Raw genomic sequence first — 5,508 nt, 5'->3', positions numbered from 1 at the left:
AATCAATAAAAAAATATATATTAAAAATCAATAAATAAATAGTGAGTTAGGAGTGTTCAATGTACAATTGTACAACAACATTATATAATATACAATTCTTTAAACTTTTCTATATATTTGAGATTTTTCATAAGAATGTGTTGGGGAAATTAAAAAATGGATGACAGGGCAAGGGTGGTAAAGAAAAAGGAACTTGATTGATATCTAAAGAGTATTGTGATCACAGAAGAAGATGTTTTGTGTTTTTAATAAACATCTCAGACTTGAGCCTTCAATGGGACCAATTCAACTTTTGGAGACTTGACACCCCTGTTCTGCTATTAATTAGCTGTGAGGCCTCAGACACACCAAGTCCTTTCTTTAAGCCTCAGGGATTGAACTATACTTGGAGCCCAAGTATCCCTTTAATCCAGAAGTTCTAGGATTCTGTGAGTCACAGGCAATCTTTAAAAGTTCTCAGTTTATTCCCAGAGAGACCAGACTTTTCAGAGGCGTACTACAAGCCCTGCTTGAGTTGGCCAACAGGGGACCAACCTTCAGAGCAGCCCTTCAGAAACCTGCCAGTATTTTTAGAAAACTCTTCTACTTTCAGATGGTTTAGAAACCTAAGCTATTTTTCCCACTTAAGAAATGCACAGGATTTCTGGAGATTTTACTTAAAATCCCCCACTCATTTTCTCTTCCCTTTCAATGGCAAATTTTTTTTTTTAATCTTCAAATCAGGAGTTCATCTCTAACAGAAAACTAAAATACCTCATCCCAGAGATTTTCCTTCCTCCTCTCACTCTGAATAAGCAAACAGGCATTTCTTAATCAAGTAAAGCCTTTTGGATCACTGATATTTGGCTTCTGAAACCACAAGCACAAAAGAAATAAACATTCTTCACATGGAAAAGTAAAATTATGTCCTTCAAAAATAGGTGATGGAGGTTTAGTGGGGATATTTTTCACACCTGCTTCCCTTAAAGGGCTTCTGGAGACTGTCCAACTATCATAAATGAATAGTGAACTAATGTAGACATTATGCTTTATGCAAATTTGGGAAAGTAGACTTTTCCTGCCTTATCTACTGGGCTCTACTCAGAATGTGGGCAGGTAGATGTGCCTGGGCTCCCGGGACTTTTTCCTTTCTCCAACCCCTGGGGATCTCAGAAGTCTCCCTTTGACTTAATTTCCTCTTCATTTTCCCAGGACAGTTGGGCTTATAGAAAGGGGAGATCTAAATACAATAAGGAAAAGTTAGTAACATAATCCACAGCTTCAGATAGACTGGTCCCTTGGCCCATGAAGTTCCCAGGATGAGAAATAGGACATAATGACCTTATTGATATAGAAGTACAAAATGACTTTACAGTTTTTAGTAGCAATCTTTTCTGAAATAACAGTGCCTACATTTGTTACTTTTTAATAAATCTATATCTAGATTTTCCCATATTTGTATCTCTTCTTTTTCTTCTCTTTTTTTCCATTCCTCATTTTGAACATCTCCCTTATGTGCTATCGTAAATAACTGAACTATGTTGTTATAATTTGTTGTGTTTGTAATAAGGAATACGGTTCCAAATATTCAGGTTAGATGAGTAAAATAGTTTATCTTTCTGCTATCAAAGAAATTCAAGGAAGCTGTTTTAACAATATGGGGCCCTTTGTTAATTTTTTCTCATTTAGCCTTGGAGTCTTCTGAAGACTAGACCATCTAGCCAATGAAGATAATTACAAGCTATGTAACCTTGGACAACTCATATGATTTCTTTTTTATATCTAAATATATTTTTATTGATTTCAGAGAGGAAGGGAGATGGAGAGAGAGAGATAGAAACATCAATAATAAAAGAGAATCAGCCGAAACCGGTTTGGCTCAGTGGTAGAGCGTCGGTCTGCGGACTGAAAGGTCCCAGGTTTGATTCTGGTCAAGGGCATGTACATTGGTTGAGGGCACATCCCTGGTAGAGGGTGTGCAAGAGGCAGCTGGTTGATGTTTCTCTCTCATCGACGTTTCTAGCTCTCTACCTCTCTCTCTTCCTCTCTGTAAAAAAAAATCAATAAAATATACTTTAAAAAAAGAGAGAGAGAGAGAATCACTGATTGGCTGCATCCTGCACGTCCCACACTAAGGATTGAACCTGGGCATGTGCTTTGACCTGAATCAAACTCAGGACTCTTCAGTCCACATGCTGATGCTCTATCCACTGAGCAAACCAGCTAGAGACATATGATTTCTTTATGCTTTAGTTTCCTTATCCATAAAATGAACCTCCTTCCTTCTCCCAAGGATGAAGATGGTATGAATGTCACAATATCATGTCATTTTGACCTTCTGAGGATGAAGCATAGTTACAAAATGGTTAGGTTATGAGTTGGACAAATCTAGGTTTAATTCCTGGCTTTTGTCAATTACTAGCCTGTGATCTTGGGCAAGTCACTGAATTGTTCAAATCCTAAATTTCCTTATCTATTTAAGTGGAGCTAAGGGTAGTACCTCCAACATAGGCTAAATGTGAAGATTCATTCACTTAATATCTATTTGTGGAGTAACTGCTATGTGCTAAGAGATCAGAATAGTGCTCAAAAAAGAGAAGGGCCCTGCTCTCACAATTTTGTGAACTAACTTATATAAAGCTATTGGCATGCAGTATAACACATAGGAAGCACTCAATACATGTTAGCTATTACCATTACTACTCTCCCCTGGTATTAATGTACTATGTTCCCTGCTCTTCATAGCTTTCTCAAAAGTAGGGGATGAGACTTTCTCCAGTTTTCCATTTTCTACCCAGCCATCCCCTCTCCCTTCCTTTTGAAATCAATGAAAATATACGTAAAAAAACAACAACAATGTATTTGTGACTAACTCAGAACCCTGTGCTTTATCTTCCAACCTAGACTATCCATAAATAGTTCAGACTGCTTCTAGACATGATAGTGACACAGCAAGGAGAACCTTTCCCCCCCTTTTCTCTTCTCAAAAAAGAATTAGTAGTATATGGTTTTCCCATACCATCAGCAGAAACTTTCATTTACTTTTTCCATCCCAGAGAAACAGAAATGGGATTATGACTAATTAATTGGTTAAAAGTTGCTCTTTGTTTATTGGCATTTGGTGGCAAGGAACTCACGTTTAGCAGCCTATGTCCTAGTCAGTTACTTAACTTAAGCCTGTGACAACCCTCTGAGGTAGGAATCATTATCTCCATTTAACAGATGAGACAACAAAGGCTCAGATGAAGGCATTTGCCCATGGCCACACAACTAGTAAGTAGCATTGTGAGGAGTCAAACCTTTGTCTGACTCCAAAGCCCCATGCTCTTTCCATTACTTGGTGCCAAATAGTTTCAGGGTGTGTACATGTGTATCTCTGAGGCCAAACACTATGCTGAGTGGCTGAGCCCTTGGGCAGTATCTTTGATAGCACACTAGGAGGGGTCCTCTTCCCTCCCAGTGGGCCAAATGCCTGCTCCTTCATTAGCAGCCTGGTAGCCAGGCTGGGCCATACACTGCTCTGGTTTCCCAACCCCAAATGCCAAGCTTCCATGCATCTTTAAAGTGGTGCATGGGCTCTCCTGTAACACTACTGGCTGGATGATAAACAGAGGTGGGCCTGACATTGAAGAGCTCTTAACTTCCTGCTGCTCTGTAATACAACCTCCCAATTCAAGCACTCTTATTTTGAATTTAAGACAATACTACTAAGACAGAACTTTTTTAAAAATATATTTTATTGATTTTTTACAGAGAGGAAGGGAGAGATATAGAGAGAAACGTCGATGAGAGAGAAACATCAACCAGCTGCCTCTTGCACACACCCTGCTGGGGATGTGCCCGCAACTCAGGTACATGCCCTTGACCGGAATCGAACCTGGGACCTTTCAGTCTGCAGACTGACGCTCTACCACAGAGCCAAACCTGTTTCGTCTAAGATAGAACTTTTGCACTGAATCTAAATAAATGCAAAATACACTCCTGTGTGCCAACTTGTAACATAAACTTTACACTTACAGAGAGCTTTGGCCTCTTCAAAGCTCCTCTGCAGCCATTTGATTCTCCCAACAATTCTGTGATGTAGACATTTAGGGAAGTGGCAATATTCTTCTTATTATTATTATTACCAGAGGCCTGGTGCAAGAAATTCATGCACTCAGGGGTCCCTCAGCCCAGCCTGTGCCCTCTCACAGTGCAGGAGCCCTCAAGGGATGCCCAACTGATGGCTTAAGACCATGGGAAGTGGACCTAAGCAGGCAGTTGGACATCCTTAGTGCTAACGTGGAGGCGGAGGAGGTTCCTGCCACTGCTGCTGCACTTGCCAGCCATGAGCCCAGCTTCTAGTTGAGTGGGACTCCCCCTGTGGGAGTGCACTGACCACCAGGGGGCAGCTCCTGCATTGAGTGTCTGCCCCCTGGTGGTCAGTGAGCATCATAGCAACCGGTTGTTTGCTGTTTGGTAGATTTGCAGATTAGCCTTTTATTATATAGGACTAGAGGCCCAGTGCATGAAATTTGTACACGGGGGCAGGGAGTGTCCCTCAGCCCAGCCTGCACCCTCTCCAATCTGGGACCAATCAAGGGATGTCCCACTGCCCATTTAGGGTAGCTGAACATTCCTCTCACAATCCAGGACTGATGGCTCCCAACTGCTCGCCTGCCTGCCCTCCTGATTGCCCCTAACCGTTTCTGCCTGCCAGCCTAATCACCACCTAACCACTCCCTGCCAGCCTGATTGATGTCTAACTACTTCCCTGCCAACATGTTTGCCCTCAACTGCCTTCCTCTGCTGGCCTGGTCACCCCTAACTGCCCTCCCTTGAAGGCTTGATCCCCCCCCAACTGCCCTCCCCTGCTGGCCATCTTGTGGTGGCCATCTTATATCCACATGGGGGCAGGATCTTTGACCACATGGGGGCAGCCATCTTGTGTGTGGGAGTGATGGTCAATCTGCATATTACTCTTTTATTAGATAGGATAGAGGCCTGGTGCATGGGTGGAGGCCAGTTGGTTTGTCCTGAAGGATGTCCTGATCAGGGTGGGGGTTCCCTTGGGCCACGGAGGGCCTGGGAAAGGGGCCTGTGGTGGTTTGCAGGCCGGCCATGCCCCCCAGCAACCCAAGCAGAAGCCCTGGTACCTGAGATATATTTATCTTCTACAATTGGAACTTTGTAGTTTGGGGCAAAGCCAAGCCTTCTGCTCACTCCCTGGTGGCAGCTATTTCTGTTGGGGTTTATTCACTTTCTATAATTGAAACTTTGTAGCCTGGAGTAAATGCCTGGGCCAGCCAGCATGTTTAGAAAGCTCGGCTTCCTCCATTGCCAGGGAAACACAAGCCTCCCTCCTGCTCTCTGTGTGGCAACCATCTTGGTTGGGGTTAATTTGCATACTCTCTCTGATTGGCTGGTGGGCATGACTTGTGGATGTAGTGGAGTGATTGTTAATTTGCATATTACTCTTTTATTGGGTAGGATTGCTCTTATTTTACAGATGAGAAAACCAAGGCCCAAAGAGGCAGGGGACATGCCTAT

The sequence above is a fragment of the Pipistrellus kuhlii genome, unplaced genomic scaffold, assembly GCF_014108245.1.
Source record: "Pipistrellus kuhlii isolate mPipKuh1 unplaced genomic scaffold, mPipKuh1.p scaffold_m20_p_19, whole genome shotgun sequence".
Taxonomy (NCBI): Eukaryota; Metazoa; Chordata; class Mammalia; order Chiroptera; family Vespertilionidae; genus Pipistrellus; species Pipistrellus kuhlii.
Note: the sequence above shows the minus strand (reverse complement) of the source record.